Below are 18,072 nucleotides of genomic sequence, written 5' to 3'. Positions count from 1 at the left end.
GTTGTAGATCAGCTATTTTCTGTATACTGTAGACCAGGGGTGGGCAACAATGGAGAGGGCCACTATATTTCCACACTCACTCCCTAGGGCCATATATTACTGTCGTAGCAAAAATAGCCGATCTACAAGCTCAAAACGCTGCGACGCGTTTTGAGCTTGTAGATCGGCTATTTTTGCTATCTTCAAATTGAAATCTTGAATTATTTGTTGCTCTTTTTTTAATTGGAATCCTGAAAATTAACATTTTTATGTAATTTCAAATGCCTTTAATTATACTTGTGTTGATCAATGAGCTACTAATTTAGTAATTACAGCGGGTCATGTTTGCATGTTGTGGAATTGTAACAATAACCAATATTGTATCAGTATTCTGACATTAACCTGAGGGCCACATTAAGTGAAGGTGGGGGCCGCATGTGGCCCCCGGGCCGCCAGTTGCCCACCCCTGCTGTAGGTATAAAATAGGCTTAACTGTAACAATGTTTATGATGGTTATGATGTCACTGTGAATGCAGTACTGTGTGAGATTCCTTCTTCAAGTTGTACATACATCAATTGGTATACATAATTTTAACACAGTATGAAACGTTGCTTGTAAATCTGCAGTATGGTTGAGTTGAGTGCCTGTCGTATGATTTGATGATGTGTCGTTGGCGGTACAATAAAATGGTCAAACATGAATTGTGTGACATTTCTATATTTCATAATTTGCCACTGTTCTGTGGAGCTGGTTTTTATCATCATACCTGAGGTGTCTGTCTGTCTGTCTGTCTGTCTGTCTGTGACATACTATCTCACACATTTTCTCACTCAATATATCTGTCTCTTACACACACACACACACACACACACACACACACACACACACACACACACACACACACCAGACCGTGCACTCATCCAGAGGCCAGTGGAGGACAGAGTCAATTAGGAGATAAGATCAGTTCTCTGTCACAGTGTCGTCGTGAGGACTGGCCTCCTCTCCCCTCTCCTGTGTCCTCCTGCTAACTCCTCTTCAAGGTTCCTCGCCTCCTCAACTCCCCTCCCCCCCCCTCTCACCCCCCCTCTCTAGTTGTAGCCATCGTAGCTTAGTTTTCAATTAATTTCCATTTAGTTTTTGTCAGTGAAAAAAGGTATAGTCGACGAACATTTTTCGTCTTAGTTTTAGTCGACGAAATCAAAACTCTGTCTGTTGTAAATAGTGTAGGCCTTTTTCCTGAATGTTCCAGACCTGATGAAGACCGTTTAGTTGATCGACTCATACATGAAACCTTTTTCTACAGTTTCAGTGTCCTGGGGGTCCCTGCTTCATCTCTCTCAGCTGAGGGGTCCTTGGTAGTGTCCTGGGGGTCCCTGCTTCATCTCTCTCAGCTGAGGGGTCCTTGGTAGTGTCCTGGGGGTCCCTGCTTCATCTCTCTCAGCTGAGGTGTCCTTGGTAGTGTCCTGGGGGTCCCTGCTTCATCTCTCTCAGCTGAGGGGTCCTTGGTAGTGTCTTGGGGGTCCCTGTGGGTCCCTGCTTCATCTCTCTCAGCTGAGGTGTCCTTCGTAGTGTCCTGGGGGTCCCTGCTTCATCTCTCTCAGCTGAGGGTCCTTGGTAGTGTCCTAGGGGTCCCTGCTTCATCTCTCTCAGCTGAGGGGTCCTTCGTAGTGTCCTGGGGGTCCCTGCTTCATCTCTCTCAGCTGAGGGTCCTTGGTAGTGTCCTGGGGGTCCCTGCTTCATCTCTCTCAGCTGAGGGGTCCTTGGTAGTGTCTTGGGGGTCCCTGCTTCATCTCTCTCAGCTGAGGGGTCCTTGGTAGTGTCCTGGGGGTCCCTGCTTCATCTCTCTCAGCTGAGGTGTCCTTGGTAGTGTCCTGGGGGTCCCTGCTTCATCTCTCTCAGCTGAGGGGTCCTTCGTAGTGTCCTGGGGGTCCCTGCTTCATCTCTCTCAGCTGAGGTGTCCTTGGTAGTGTCCTGGGGGTCCCTGCTTCATCTCTCTCAGCTGAGGTGTCCTTGGTAGTGTCCTGGGGGTCCCTGGGGGTCCTGGGGGTCCCTGCTTCATCTCTCTCAGCTGAGGGTCCTTGGTAGTGTCCTGGGGGTCCCTGCTTCATCTCTCTCAGCTGAGGGGTCCTTCGTAGTGTCTTGGGGGTCCCTGCTTCATCTCTCTCAGCTGAGGTGTCCTTGGTAGTGTCCTGGGGGTCCCTGCTTCATCTCTCTCAGCTGAGGTGTCCTTGGTAGTGTCCTGGGGGTCCCTGCTTCATCTCTCTCAGCTGAGGGGTCCTTGGTAGTGTCCTGGGGGTCCCTGCTTCATCTCTCTCAGCTGAGGGTCCTTGGTAGTGTCCTGGGGGTCCCTGCTTCATCTCTCTCAGCTGAGGGTCCTTGGTAGTGTCCTGGGGGTCCCTGCTTCATCTCTCTCAGCTGAGGGGTCCTTCGTAGTGTCCTGGGGGTCCCTGCTTCATCTCTCTCAGCTGAGGGTCCTTGGTAGTGTCCTGTGGGTCCCTGCTTCACCTCTCTCAGCTGAGGGGTCCTTGGTAGTGTCTTAGGGGTCCCTGCTTCATCTCTCTCAGCTGAGGGGTCCTTGGTCGTGTCCTGGGGGTCCCTGCTTCATCTCTCTCAGCTGAGGGGTCCTTGGTCGTGTCTTGGGGGTCCCTGCTTCATCTCTCTCAGCTGAGGGTCCTTGGTAGTGTCCTGGGGGTCCCTGCTTCATCTCTCTCAGCTGAGGGGTCCTTCGTAGTGTCCTGGGGGTCCCTGCTTCATCTCTCTCAGCTGAGGGGTCCTTGGTAGTGTCCTGGGGGTCCCTGCTTCATCTCTCTCAGCTGAGGGGTCCTTGGTAGTGTCCTGGGGGTCCCTGCTTCATCTCTCTCAGCTGAGGGGTCCTTCGTAGTGTCTTGGGGGTCCCTGCTTCATCTCTCTCAGCTGAGGGGTCCTTGGTAGTGTCCTAGGGGTCCCTGCTTCATCTCTCTCAGCTGAGGGGTCCTTCGTAGTGTCTTGGGGGTCCCTGCTTCATCTCTCTCAGCTGAGGTGTCCTTGGTAGGGTCTTGGGGGTCCCTGGGGGTCCTGTGGGTCCCTGCTTCATCTCTCTCAGCTGAGGGGTCCTTCGTAGTGTCTTGGGGGTCCCTTTGGGTCCTGTGGGTCCCTGCTTCATCTCTCTCAGCTGAGGGGTCCTTGGTAGTGTCCTAGGGGTCCCTGCTTCATCTCTCTCAGCTGAGGGGTCCTTGGTAGTGTCCTGGGGGTCCCTGCTTCATCTCTCTCAGCTGAGGGGTCCTTGGTAGTGTCCTAGGGGTCCCTGCTTCATCTCTCTCAGCTGAGGGGTCCTTGGTAGTGTCCTGGGGGTCCCTGCTTCATCTCTCTCAGCTGAGGGTCCTTGGTAGTGTCTTGGGGGTCCCTGCTTCATCTCTCTCAGCTGAGGGGTCCTTGGTAGTGTCCTGGGGGTCCCTGCTTCATCTCTCTCAGCTGAGGGGTCCTTGGTAGTGTCCTGGGGGTCCCTGCTTCATCTCTCTCAGCTGAGGGTCCTTGGTAGTGTCCTGGGGGTCCCTGGGGGTCCCTGCTTCATCTCTCAGCTGAGGGTCCTTGGTAGTGTCCTAGGGGTCCCTGCTTCATCTCTCTCAGCTGAGGGGTCCTTGGTAGTGTCCTGGGGGTCCCTGCTTCATCTCTCTCAGCTGAGGGGTCCCTGGGGGTCCTTGGTAGTGTCTTGGGGGTCCCTGCTTCATCTCTCTCAGCTGAGGGTCCTTGGTAGTGTCCTGGGGGTCCCTGCTTCATCTCTCTCAACTGAGGGGTCCTTGGTAGTGTCCTGGGGGTCCCTGCTTCATCTCTCTCAGCTGAGGGGTCCTTGGTAGTGTCCAGGGGGTCCCTGCTTCATCTCTCTCAGCTGAGGGTCCTTGGTAGTGTCCTGGGGGTCCCTGCTTCATCTCTCTCAGCTGAGGGTCCTTGGTAGTGTCTTGGGGGTCCCTGCTTCATCTCTCTCAGCTGAGGGGTCCTTGGTAGTGTCTTGGGGGTCCCTGCTTCATCTCTCTCAGCTGAGGGTCCTTCGTAGTGTCTTGGGGGTCCCTGCTTCATCTCTCTCAGCTGAGGGTCCTTGGTAGTGTCCTAGGGGTCCCTGCTTCATCTCTCAGCTGAGGGGTCCTTGGTAGTGTCCTAGGGGTCCCTGCTTCATCTCTCTCAGCTGAGGGTCCTTGGTAGTGTCCTAGGGGTCCCTGCTTCATCTCTCTCAGCTGAGGGGTCCTTGGTAGTGTCTTGGGGGTCCCTGCTTCATCTCTCTCAGCTGAGGGGTCCTTGGTAGTGTCCTAGGGGTCCCTGCTTCATCTCTCTCAGCTGAGGGGTCCTTGGTGTTGTCCTGGGGGTCCCTGCTTCATCTCTCTCAGCTGAGGGGTCCTTGGTAGTGTCCTGGGGGTCCCTGCTTCATCTCTCTCAGCTGAGGGGTCCTTGGTAGTGTCCTAGGGGTCCCTGCTTCATCTCTCAGCTGAGGGGTCCTTGGTAGTGTCTTGGGGGTCCCTGCTTCATCTCTCTCAGCTGAGGGGTCCTTGGTAGTGTCCTAGGGGTCCCTGCTTCATCTCTCAGCTGAGGGGTCCTTGGTAGTGTCCTAGGGGTCCCTGCTTCATCTCTCTCAGCTGAGGGTCCTTGGTAGTGTCCTGGGGGTCCCTGCTTCATCTCTCTCAGCTGAGGGGTCCTTGGTAGTGTCCTGGGGGTCCCTGCTTCATCTCTCTCAGCTGAGGGTCCTTGGTAGTGTCCTAGGGGTCCCTGCTTCATCTCTCTCAGCTGAGGGTCCTTGGTAGTGTCCTGGGGGTCCCTGCTTCATCTCTCTCAGCTGAGGGTCCTTCGTAGTGTCCTGGGGGTCCCTGCTTCATCTCTCTCAGCTGAGGGTCCTTGGTAGTGTCTTGGGGGTCCCTGCTTCATCTCTCTCAGCTGAGGGGTCCTTCGTAGTGTCTTGGGGGTCCCTGCTTCATCTCTCTCAGCTGAGGGGTCCTTGGTGGTGTCCTGGGGGTCCCTGCTTCATCTCTCAGCTGAGGGTCCTTGGTAGTGTCTTGGGGGTCCCTGCTTCATCTCTCTCAGCTGAGGTGTCCTTGGTAGTGTCCTAGGGGTCCCTGCTTCATCTCTCTCAGCTGAGGGGTCCTTGGTAGTGTCTTGGGGGTCCCTGCTTCATCTCTCTCAGCTGAGGGGTCCTTGGTAGTGTCCTAGGGGTCCCTGCTTCATCTCTCAGCTGAGGGGTCCTTGGTAGTGTCTTGGGGGTCCCTGCTTCATCTCTCTCAGCTGAGGGGTCCTTGGTAGTGTCCTAGGGGTCCCTGCTTCATCTCTCAGCTGAGGGGTCCTTGGTAGTGTCCTAGGGGTCCCTGCTTCATCTCTCTCAGCTGAGGGTCCTTGGTAGTGTCCTGGGGGTCCCTGCTTCATCTCTCTCAGCTGAGGGGTCCTTCGTAGTGTCTTGGGGGTCCCTGCTTCATCTCTCTCAGCTGAGGGGTCCTTGGTAGTGTCCTGGGGGTCCCTGCTTCATCTCTCTCAGCTGAGGGGTCCTTCGTAGTGTCTTGGGGGTCCCTGCTTCATCTCTCTCAGCTGAGGGGTCCTTCGTAGTGTCTTGGGGGTCCCTGCTTCATCTCTCTCAGCTGAGGGGTCCTTGGTAGTGTCCTGGGGGTCCCTGCTTCATCTCTCTCAGCTGAGGGGTCCTTCGTAGTGTCTTGGGGGTCCCTGCTTCATCTCTCTCAGCTGAGGGGTCCTTCGTAGTGTCTTGGGGGTCCCTGCTTCATCTCTCTCAGCTGAGGGGTCCTTGGTAGTGTCCTGGGGGTCCCTGCTTCATCTCTCTCAGCTGAGGGGTCCTTCGTAGTGTCTTGGGGGTCCCTGCTTCATCTCTCTCAGCTGAGGGGTCCTTCGTAGTGTCTTGGGGGTCCCTGCTTCATCTCTCTCAGCTGAGGGGTCCTTGGTAGTGTCCTGGGGGTCCCTGCTTCATCTCTCTCAGCTGAGGGGTCCTTGGTAGTGTCTTGGGGGTCCCTGCTTCATCTCTCTCAGCTGAGGGGTCCTTGGTAGTGTCTTGGGGGTCCCTGCTTCATCTCTCTCAGCTGAGGGGTCCTTGGTAGTGTCCTGGGGGTCCCTGCTTCATCTCTCTCAGCTGAGGGTCCTTGGTAGTGTCTTGGGGGTCCCTGGGGGTCCTGTGGGTCCCTGCTTCATCTCTCTCAGCTGAGGGTCCTTGGTAGTGTCCTAGGGGTCCCTGCTTCATCTCTCTCAGCTGAGGGGTCCTTGGTAGTGTCCTGGGGGTCCCTGCTTCATCTCTCTCAGCTGAGGGGTCCTTGGTAGTGTCCTGGGGGTCCCTGCTTCATCTCTCTCAGCTGAGGGTCCTTGGTAGTGTCCTAGGGGTCCCTGCTTCATCTCTCAGCTGAGGGTCCTTCGTAGTGTCCTAGGGGTCCCTGCTTCATCTCTCTCAGCTGAGGGTCCTTGGTAGTGTCTTGGGGGTCCCTGCTTCATCTCTCTCAGCTGAGGGGTCCTTCGTAGTGTCCTGGGGGTCCCTGCTTCATCTCTCTCAGCTGAGGGGTCCTTGGTAGTGTCCTGGGGGTCCCTGCTTCATCTCTCTCAGCTGAGGGTCCTTGGTAGTGTCTTGGGGGTCCCTGCTTCATCTCTCTCAGCTGAGGGGTCCTTCGTAGTGTCCTGGGGGTCCCTGCTTCATCTCTCTCAGCTGAGGGGTCCTTGGTAGTGTCCTGGGGGTCCCTGCTTCATCTCTCTCAGCTGAGGGTCCTTGGTAGTGTCTTGGGGGTCCCTGCTTCATCTCTCTCAGCTGAGGGGTCCTTCGTAGTGTCCTGGGGGTCCCTGCTTCATCTCTCTCAGCTGAGGGTCCTTGGTAGTGTCCTAGGGGTCCCTGCTTCATCTCTCAGCTGAGGTGTCCTTGGTAGTGTCCTGGGGGTCCCTGCTTCATCTCTCTCAGCTGAGGTGTCCTTGGTAGTGTCCTGGGGGTCCCTGCTTCATCTCTCTCAGCTGAGGGGTCCTTGGTAGTGTCCTGGGGGTCCCTGCTTCATCTCTCTCAGCTGAGGGGTCCTTGGTAGTGTCCTGGGGGTCCCTGCTTCATCTCTCTCAGCTGAGGGTCCTTGGTAGTGTCTTGGGGGTCCCTGCTTCATCTCTCTCAGCTGAGGGGTCCTTGGTAGTGTCCTAGGGGTCCCTGCTTCATCTCTCTCAGCTGAGGGGTCCTTGGTAGTGTCCTGGGGGTCCCTGCTTCATCTCTCTCAGCTGAGGGTCCTTGGTAGTGTCCTGGGGGTCCCTGCTTCATCTCTCTCAGCTATGGGGTCCTTGGTAGTGTCCTGGGGGTCCCTGCTTCATCTCTCTCAGCTGAGGGGTCCTTGGTAGTGTCCTGGGGGTCCCTGCTTCATCTCTCTCAGCTGAGGGTCCTTCGTAGTGTCCTGGGGGTCCCTGCTTCATCTCTCTCAGCTGAGGGGTCCTTCGTAGTGTCCTGGGGGTCCCTGCTTCATCTCTCTCAGCTGAGGGGTCCTTCGTAGTGTCTTGGGGGTCCCTGCTTCATCTCTCTCAGCTGAGGGGTCCTTGGTAGTGTCTTGGGGGTCCCTGCTTCATCTCTCTCAGCTGAGGGGTCCTTCGTAGTGTCCTGGGGGTCCCTGCTTCATCTCTCTCAGCTGAGGGGTCCTTCGTAGTGTCTTGGGGGTCCCTGCTTCATCTCTCTCAGCTGAGGGTCCTTGGTAGTGTCCTGGGGGTCCCTGCTTCATCTCTCTCAGCTGAGGGGTCCTTCGTAGTGTCTTGGGGGTCCCTGCTTCATCTCTCTCAGCTGAGGGGTCCTTCGTAGTGTCCTGGGGGTCCCTGCTTCATCTCTCTCAGCTGAGGGGTCCTTCGTAGTGTCCTGGGGGTCCCTGCTTCATCTCTCTCAGCTGAGGGGTCCTTGGTAGTGTCCTAGGGGTCCCTGCTTCATCTCTCTCAGCTGAGGGGTCCTTCGTAGTGTCTTGGGGGTCCCTGCTTCATCTCTCTCAGCTGAGGGTCCTTGGTAGTGTCCTGGGGGTCCCTGCTTCATCTCTCTCAGCTGAGGGGTCCTTCGTAGTGTCCTGGGGGTCCCTGCTTCATCTCTCTCAGCTGAGGGGTCCTTCGTAGTGTCCTGGGGGTCCCTGCTTCATCTCTCTCAGCTGAGGGTCCTTGGTAGTGTCCTGGGGGTCCCTGCTTCATCTCTCTCAGCTGAGGGGTCCTTCGTAGTGTCCTGGGGGTCCCTGCTTCATCTCTCTCAGCTGAGGGGTCCTTGGTAGTGTCCTGGGGGTCCCTGCTTCATCTCTCTCAGCTGAGGGGTCCTTCGTAGTGTCCTGGGGGTCCCTGCTTCATCTCTCTCAGCTGAGGGTCCTTGGTAGTGTCTTGGGGGTCCCTGCTTCATCTCTCTCAGCTGAGGGGTCCTTCGTAGTGTCCTGGGGGTCCCTGCTTCATCTCTCTCAGCTGAGGGTCCTTGGTAGTGTCTTGGGGGTCCCTGCTTCATCTCTCTCAGCTGAGGGGTCCTTGGTAGTGTCTTGGGGGTCCCTGCTTCATCTCTCAGCTGAGGGTCCTTGGTAGTGTCTTGGGGGTCCCTGCTTCATCTCTCTCAGCTGAGGGGTCCTTCGTAGTGTCCTGGGGGTCCCTGCTTCATCTCTCTCAGCTGAGGGTCCTTCGTAGTGTCCTGGGGGTCCCTGCTTCATCTCTCTCAGCTGAGGGGTCCTTGGTCGTGTCCTAGGGGTCCCTGCTTCATCTCTCTCAGCTGAGGGTCCTTGGTAGTGTCTTGGGGGTCCCTGCTTCATCTCTCTCAGCTGAGGGGTCCTTGGTAGTGTCCTGGGGGTCCCTGCTTCATCTCTCTCAGCTGAGGGGTCCTTGGTCGTGTCCTAGGGGTCCCTGCTTCATCTCTCTCAGCTGAGGGTCCTTGGTAGTGTCTTGGGGGTCCCTGCTTCATCTCTCTCAACTGAGGGGTCCTTGGTAGTGTCCTGGGGGTCCCTGCTTCATCTCTCTCAGCTGAGGGGTCCTTGGTAGTGTCCTGGGGGTCCCTGCTTCATCTCTCTCAGCTGAGGGTCCTTGGTAGTGTCTTGGGGGTCCCTGCTTCATCTCTCTCAGCTGAGGGGTCCTTCGTAGTGTCCTGGGGGTCCCTGCTTCATCTCTCTCAGCTGAGGGGTCCTTGGTCGTGTCCTAGGGGTCCCTGCTTCATCTCTCAGCTGAGGGTCCTTGGTAGTGTCCTAGGGGTCCCTGCTTCATCTCTCAGCTGAGGGGTCCTTGGTAGTGTCCTGGGGGTCCCTGCTTCATCTCTCTCAGCTGAGGGGTCCTTCGTAGTGTCCTGGGGGTCCCTGCTTCATCTCTCTCAGCTGAGGGGTCCTTGGTAGTGTCCTGGGGGTCCCTGCTTCATCTCTCTCAGCTGAGGGTCCTTGGTAGTGTCCTGGGGGTCCCTGCTTCATCTCTCTCAGCTGAGGGGTCCTTGGTAGTGTCCTGGGGGTCCCTGCTTCATCTCTCTCAGCTGAGGGGTCCTTGGTAGTGTCTTGGGGGTCCCTGGGGGTCCTGGGGGTCCCTGCTTCATCTCTCTCAGCTGAGGGGTCCTTGGTAGTGTCTTGGGGGTCCCTGGGGGTCCTGGGGGTCCCTGCTTCATCTCTCTCAGCTGAGGGTCCTTGGTAGTGTCTTGGGGGTCCCTGGGGGTCCTGGGGGTCCCTGCTTCATCTCTCTCAGCTGAGGGGTCCTTGGTCTGACTCCTATAGACCAGTATGTTTATTGAGTGGTGCAAAGCACTCCAACAACCAGCTTTGTCTGTATGTTCGTGTACCTGTCCACTCAAAAAAGGAGCATGGTTGCTATGGTTAGTGTGTGACGTCACTGCACCACTCAGTTCACACGGGTGTGATCTTTTTTTCCTACATCCAGCTTTTGGTGTTTGTTCACGAACCTTGTCCTACACAAACATTACATTCCCATCGTTGACAATGAATGGAGAATTTTACGTCATAGTGTATCTGAGCAAAGGACACAGTGGGCTCTATTGTCGTCCATGCTAAACCTATGTGCCTTTTTTTTTTCTTTTTACTATTTTGACAAACAGTTTTTAATAGTTAAAATAGCCAATCTGGAACGCGTCGGCTAGTTGAACTATTTGAAAATGTTTTTCAAAATGGTAATAAAAAGAAAGAAAAAAAGGTAAAGAAGTTTAGGGATAAGGGGTTTAGCATGGACGAAGATAGAGCCCAGTGACCCGCTCACTTCACACGGGTTTTGATTGATTGAAATATTTATTAACAGTTTGCAGAATTACAGTACATTTCAAGCACAAACTCAATACAAAGGGTGTGATTTGTATGTTGGAAGTGGCAGATCTACAAGTTGACACAATCTTCTCGGGGGTTCCTTTAAAATGGGGGTCCGTGGTGCCCTCCGTGGCCAAATGCACATTAATCTGGGTGTTCTTGACATGAACACGTTTGAGAACCACTGCTGTAGATGCTCATTTGCACCCTCCAGTGGTGGAAGACAGAAGTAAAAGCACCAATATTATCACACTAGATATGATGATCCACACCCCAGTGTAGTACTAGTGGTCCTTGAAGGGGTTCCAGGTGGTCAGATAAATGATGGAGAGTTGGGAACCAAATGGACCCTCATAGATCTTTAACTCTTGAGTGTAAAATGAAACCAAATGGACCCTTATTTGGTGTGTGGGTGTTCATGGTTAAAATGTTTTTTTTAGAGTTAGCCTACGGTAGGCCTAGTCTTACAGTTAGTGTGGAATCTGAGAATCAATAATTCTTACAATATCTCATGTTCTTGGGCCTAGCATATGGGTGATCCTGTTTATTCAGTAGGTATAGTTCTCCAAAGTATGTGACTGTCTTTCCCACACACCCGATCCCATGTGGTGAGGGCTTGGCCATTTGCTATGGGCCTTCCTGTGCTATTCGTATGACAAAAAGGAGTTTGTTGACATGAAGGAACAGACTGATTGATCAAAGGGTCTCTACCTATCTATAGGGTGGCCAGTGGCCAGCTGTCTGGAGCTATGTGTATTGTGTAAAACTGTATTTAAGCTAGTTTGATTTCTATGTCAGTCAGTCAGTCTGGGACGGCGTAAGGCCGCCGGAGGAGCCTATGCCATGCCTTGCTGTATGCTGTGTACTCCAAATAAAACATCTCTGAGGAACATCTAATCTGCTGTCTGCCGTGTCTCACACAATTCTCTTGCTCTCCCGTTTTGGTTAAGTGGTTAAGTAATTCGTGGTGTTTCGTGTCCATAATACACGACATGTGGTGCGACGAAACCGGTGTCTTTGGTGCGTTCCAGCGCCAGACAGGAAGAATCAGCGGCTTTTTTATTCAGTCTAATCGGCGAGTTTTTGTGGAAGACGGCAACGACGGGTTCCAGCGGAACGAGGACGGGGATGACGACGGACCACCGCGATGAGGAGTGTTGCGCAGCGGCGACATGCGTCTCTTTCCAGCTAGCGGACAGAGGAGCGGTCGACGAGGAGCAGCAGCCTTCACGGGGGCCTTCGATCTTCGACTCGGCGCGGGGGATGGCGAGCAGTGGAGCGATGTAGCGAGGCACGGCACGGGGTCACCAGCGGAGGTCCACGACGGGGTGAGGCGACCACTCGACGCTTGGCGCGGCGGTTTCCACTTTCGGGAATTCGTTTCGGAATGGACAGGAGGACAGTGTCGAACAGCGGCCGTGTAGTATGCGGTGTACTGATCATCACACATTGCACGCACGACACGGGCCGAAGAAGGACACATCTCCGTGGCGGTGGCTTGGCTTTCCATGGCCGACTGACAACACAAGCTGAGGGCCTTCACGGTCCTGGGCAGGGGTCTGTGATGAAGATGTTGCCTTTTCTTTCTCGTTTTCCCATCTCTGTTGTTTCAGAGCTGGGAGGGGGGGGGGGATGATGATGGAGAGAGTTTGCTTCGAGAACTTTCAGCGAAAACAGCGGTGAGCATTTTCTCAACTTGATCCGTGGCTGAAGCGAACTTTGAGGTAACGGAATGCAGCAAACAGAAGAATTTCCTTTGTTCATACGGAGGGGAGACGGACTTTCCTTCTCTCTGGTTTCAAAATTGTGCGTCGCGTTCGGTTTGTACTAATCATTTTACCATTATTCATTGTTTAAGATTACTTGTCAGGATAGTGCAATTGGCAGTCGTTTGGTGCCGACAGTGTTTAAAGTCAGGATAGTGATTCAATTACAGGGTAATTAATTGGTAGTCGTGTAGTACCGACAGTGTTTAAAGAGGGTTTAATTTGATTCTTTGGTTCTCTAGGGCTTAAAATGTGATTTAAATTACGGGATGGGAGTTATTAGTGAGGGGTTAAATTTCTGTTGGCTTCTGTTCTGGGATATAACGTGTTCTTCCTTTTTCTTATTTTTCATGTGAATTCCAAAGAGAGTTCATGTGATTTGGTGTGTTATTGGTCCTGTGAATCTCCAAGAGAGGTTTATGTGATCTGGTGTGTTATTGTCAGGATAAGTCTAAGACTTATTTTGATTTCGGTCCTGTGAAACTCCAAAGAGAGAGTTTCATGTGATCTGGTGCTTATAAACATGTTATCCTAGATTTGAGTAACAACAGGGAAATTATCCTCCTAATGTTCTGTAACATTTTTAGCCATAAGAGTTTGAAATAACGCAAAGAGAATTCTGATCCGATCCTCCACTGATACGAAATTGTATTTGAACTTACTGTAATGGAAACCATTTATGAATTCTCCACTGATACGAAATTGTATTTGTACTTACTGTAAATGAAATCATTTATGTCGAGTTGTGTAATCTTGAATGTTTGTGTTTGAAAACCATTTGGGAGATTCTGTACTGTAAGGCTGTTATTCTGGTGTCTTAAATGTATTGTTAACCTGAGGATCAAGGGGGGTGGTAACTGGTAAGAATTATGGTTTCTTCATATTCTTTTGCGACAGACGTTTGTCTGTCGAGGGGGGTTGTGTGGAATCTGAGAATCAATAATTCTTACAATATCTCATGTTCTTGGGCCTAGCATATGGGTGATCCTGTTTATTCAGTAGGTATAGTTCTCCAAAGTATGTGACTGTCTTTCCCACACACCCGATCCCATGTGGTGAGGGCTTGGCCATTTGCTATGGGCCTTCCTGTGCTATTCGTATGACAAAAAGGAGTTTGTTGACATGAAGGAACAGACTGATTGATCAAAGGGTCTCTACCTATCTATAGGGTGGCCAGTGGCCAGCTGTCTGGAGCTATGTGTATTGTGTAAAACTGTATTTAAGCTAGTTTGATTTCTATGTCAGTCAGTCAGTCTGGGACGGCGTAAGGCCGCCGGAGGAGCCTATGCCATGCCTTGCTGTATGCTGTGTACTCCAAATAAAACATCTCTGAGGAACATCTAATCTGCTGTCTGCCGTGTCTCACACAATTCTCTTGCTCTCCCGTTTTGGTTAAGTGGTTAAGTAATTCGTGGTGTTTCGTGTCCATAATACACGACATTAGTAAAATGTGTGTGTGTGTGTGTGTGTGTGTGTGTGTGTGTGTGTGTGTGTGTGTGTGTGTGTGTGTGTGTGTGTGTGTGTGTGTGTGTGTGTGTGTGTGTGTGTGTGTGTGTGTGTGTGTGTGTGTGTGTGTGTGTGTGATTTTCGAATTACAGTACGTTTCAAGCACAACTCGATACAAAACTGTTAACTGTGGACGACACCATAAAGCATTACACTTGTTTACAATAGGGTCCACCTTGTTCAATTCATGGGGTCATCCCTATGTTCCCCAGGTTCTATGTTCCCCATGCACTTACCTTAGGGTTAGCGTTAGGTTTTAAGGACTTCAGTGTTTTGTACTATACAATTATATGTATAAGTACAGAACAAATAATGTTTGTTTTTGCCATCTTTGTTGAAGAGTCTGAGCAATTATGTTTTAGTTTATTTTATGCCAGTGTTAATTTGTAGTTGGCTAAGACTAGATAGTTGAAGTAGCCTATAGGCAGGCCTAAAGTTCAATGGATTGTTCAAAGACTGAGCTTAAATCACAATTTGCTACTAAAAGTAAGACTTAAGTTGCTAAAATTATTTTAGTCTTACTAGAATTACTAAAATTACTAGGTTAGATTTCTGGTTTAGGTTTAGGCTTGTTCTGAGTGGGGAACAAAGAACCTTTTGTGTGGATCGTGGGGGAACATAGAACCTGAGGAACATAGAACCTGGGGAACATAGAACCTGGCGAACATAGAACCTGGGGAACATAGAACCTGAGGAACATAGAACCTGGGGAACATAGAACCTGGGGAACATAGAACCTGAGGAACATAGAACCTGGGGAACATAGAACCTGGGGAACATAGAACCTGGGGAACATAGGTACACTCCAATTCATCATAACAGTTAGAAACGTAGGCTACAAATAAACAGTGTGCGTGTGTGCCATAAATACTCATACAATCACTCATGGAAACGGGTTGCCAGTTTGACGGTGGAGTACACTTTATTTAGTATTATTTTTTACACAGTGTTCGTGGTGGCCTTGCGGGGGCGGGGCATTGATTGACCCCAGTTCACACGGCTGCCATTTTGTGTTTTTTACGCCCACACTCGAGTGTGACGTAAATGCGTGAATACGGCCGGTGGCGTTACTGTACTTTATACACACAGTAAAAACCCTCAGCGTTAATTAATCCATTTCTTACTCTGAGAGTACACAACACACATGTAACCAAACGGACCCTCACGGCTCCATTTAGTCGCACACAGGATGAACAGGTTGGAAGTAATAATGAAACAAATCAAATGAAGCTGCAGGCAGAATTGGAACACCAACGTGATCAAATGTAAGCTTATAATTAGGACATTGGTGGGGATCTCTCTATCTCTCTCTCTCCTGATAAAATTGGTGTGCCGACCTGAAAATGTATTTATTTTCTGTTTACAAAAAAACAATCTGCAGCAATGATTTAGAACATTAAACTAGTAGTAGTCATTTTCTATCAATTATAATTGTTAGTTATCAATTACCCGACGAAGCCTTGAATTTGTCTTGTTCTTTGTGTTATGTCAAATGTGTGTATATATATGTGTTCTGCATATGGCTGCTGGGTCACAAGACACATTTCAGTGTGAACTGACAATAAAGTACTATATCATATCACATATCAATTTTGCAGAGATTGTTTGCCACATTACTAAGCCAATAAAGCCGTGATGCGGACATTGAACTATTAGCTTAGTAAAACAAAAGAAAAGCTCCATAAATTCAAGGCGTCATGGGGTGTGTATTGATAGAAAAACTTCAGCCAAAGTTCACCCATTCTTTTTTGTGTGAACTATTTCATTAACTTAAAAAATAAATAATAGAAAAAACAAATTAAATACGTATCACTCACATGCTCTTTAAATAAACACTCAGGATTTTGCACAAGAACAGTAACAGAGACCAACGCTGTTTGTTGTTGAATTACTCATGACAAAGTTGTAAAAGTCAACAGTATGTATATCCATAAAATAAGCAAGCAGAACGCGCAGACAATACACTAGTTCTTTCTTTCAATCATTTTATTATTATTATTATGATTATATTTTCACGATCTGATCTGATCTGATACACAGATATGCCGGCTACTTTCTAATGTTTTGATAATTCGTGCGACATGTATGCATATGACGGTATAGTTTCAAACTAGTGTATTTAAGAAGACGATGATCAGGTAATATAACTGTGAAAATAATAATACAATTATTGAAATAAAGAACTAGTGAATTGTTTGCTAGCGTGCTGCTTGTTTATGTTATGGATATACATACTGTACAACTTTGTAATGAATTAAAAAAAAATACTTAACTTGCACAAATAAATAGCATTAAACTGCTGCCCAAACACTCATTTAGATATATGCCATAAGAACAGTAACGGACCATGGCTGTCATTCAGCTCCTGGGCCGAGGGGGGTTCAGGTCATTCAGCTCCTGGGCCGAGGGGGGTTCAGGTCATTCAGCTCCTGGGCCGAGGGGGGTTCAGGTCATTCAGCTCCTGGGCCGAGGGGGGTTCAGGACATTCAGCTCCTGGGCCGAGGGGGGTTCAGGTCATTCAGCTCCTGGGCCGAGGGGGGTTCAGGTCATTCAGCTCCTGGGCCGAGGGGGGTTCAGGTCATTCAGCTCCTGGGCCGAGGGGGGTTCAGGTCATTCAGCTCCTGGGCCGAGGTAGCCTGGCTAATAAGCCAGACTAATATCACACAACACTGTCGCGGTATATCAGTCTGGGCTGGCTCCACTTGGATTTCATTTCCCGGGGGGCGGGTTCAAACATTTTCTCTTTGACGCAATTGGTCAGAGCTACTGTCAGTCAAAAGTCTCAAGCATTGAACGTCACTGTACCAAAGCCCGCCCATATTGCATACCGTGTCCCGATTGGTCCGACCTGTTCTCGATTGTAGGAAAGAGGCGTGCTACTGAGCCTCGCCAGACCGAAATCCGCTGGTAGGCAACTTTTTTTTGCCAACGGCTGATTCGGTCTGGTTTATTAACCAGGCTAGGGCCGAGGGGGGTTCAGGTCATTCAGCTCCTGGGCCGAGGGGGGTTCAGGTCATTCAGCTCCTGGGCCGAGGGGGGTTCAGGTCATTCAGCTCCTGGGCCGAGGGGGGTTCAGGTCATTCAGCTCCTGGGCCGAGGGGGGTTCAGGTCATTCAGCTCCTGGGCCGAGGGGGGTTCAGGTCATTCAGCTCCTGGGCCGAGGGGGGTTCAGGTCATTCAGCTCCTGGGCCGAGGGGGGTTCAAGGATCTATCAAGGTTTAGCGCCTACAAGACTCATTTATGGGACCGCCGTGCAGCGACAATAGCTGATCTACAAGCTCACTAGTAGTGCGTCAGCTTGTAGGGTCTGTTATCTTTTCGACGAACGACACCGACGAGGTATAAATTAGGCATTTAGTTTTCAGTAGCAGTAATAGTAGTAGTAGTAGTAGTAGTTAGTAGTAACTGTCTCTCATTTAGTGTTCAGTTGTAGTAGTAGTAGTAGTTAGTAGTAACTGTCTCTCATTTAGTGTTCAGTTGTAGTAGTAGTAGTAGTTAGTAACTGTCTCATTTAGTGTTCAGTTGTAGTAGTTGTAGTAGTTAGTAGTAACTGTCTCTCCGTACTCGTGTCGTGACTCGTGTCATGATTCTTTTTCTGAAACCCAAACCCATGTCTATTATCCCACAATTTTGTAACCCGTTTTTTTTCACCCGGTGAAAATTGCCTAAGCTGTAACCCTGGGCGCTACTTACTCTCCCTATGCCAACCTGGGGAGAGCCCCGAAATGAGCTCATGCTTCCTTCAATGCATGAGGAGTGAGCAGGCTGCTTCTTATCACCCGACAGTGGGCGTGTTTATAATGCATTGATTGTAGACATGGGTTTCATATAGTAAGTGTTAAAGGAGCATTCAGTGATTTGAGTGATTTGGAGAACCACCCAGTCCGCCCAGGTAACAAAATGTGCACATGCACGCTCTACAGTGGGGGGAAGTGCAACAGGCCAACAGCATGTGCACCCCCCTCGATCATGATTGGAGGAAGGCCCCTCTCATCCTGATTGGATGAAGGCTTTGCCACCCGCCACCAAAACTGAAACTAGGGTTTTTTGACCCCAGGGGCTCACTGGGGACAGGGAGGAACTCCTTATATGGTCAGCACACTCTATAGTAGGGAGGATTATCCAGAAAAAAAGAAAAAATAAGTGATATTTAGATTAAGTCAAATCACTGAATATACCTTTAAGGGCCTTGCAAACGGGGTGCGATACAACGTGCCTGTAGTTCATTTTCAATGAGACCTGCGTTTTTGCTTGGAGAGGTCGCGGTGCGAGACAGGGAACAGCATTGTGATTGGACAGTTATTAGACGGTGGGACCAATCTACCAATGACAAGTCCCGGTCTTCTGGGGGACTGTGGGCGGGGCGTGTCTAATACGTTATGCGGGCTGTTCATTGGTGGGATCGTCAGTCTGATCGTTACAAAACCTGTACATTTACAAACGGTATATAAACCGAACAGGTCAGAAAAGGAGACTTTTGACCGGCCCGCTAAAAGGGAAAAGGCAGCAACTACATGGTGTTCCTTCGCTTTTTCAAAAGGTCACGCACGGCTGGGGGAGGGGGGGGGGGGGGGGGGGGGGGGGGTTTGAAGCACTTGTTCTCAATATGAGGTTTCGG

The 18,072-nt window shown here is 50.9% G+C and overlaps 1 protein-coding gene across 1 annotated transcript in view; it reads left to right on the top strand.

The window, feature by feature from the left end:
* The window catches only part of decr1 (2,4-dienoyl CoA reductase 1, mitochondrial), a 54,689-nt gene extending 54,008 nt beyond the window's left edge, over positions 1–681 (top strand). Inside the window, exon 10 of the mRNA XM_079504180.1 lies at positions 1–681. This exon is cut by the window's left edge and continues 1,389 nt beyond it. The gene's annotated coding sequence lies outside the window, so the exon portion shown is untranslated.
* The last annotated feature ends 17,391 nt before the right edge of the window (positions 682–18,072 follow it).

This window comes from Electrona antarctica (genome assembly GCF_951216825.1).
Source record: "Electrona antarctica genome assembly, chromosome: 6".
NCBI lineage: Eukaryota > Metazoa > Chordata > Actinopteri > Myctophiformes > Myctophidae > Electrona > Electrona antarctica.
The sequence above is the reverse complement of the archived record's forward strand: the minus strand, read 5'-3'. Positions and strand labels throughout refer to the sequence as shown.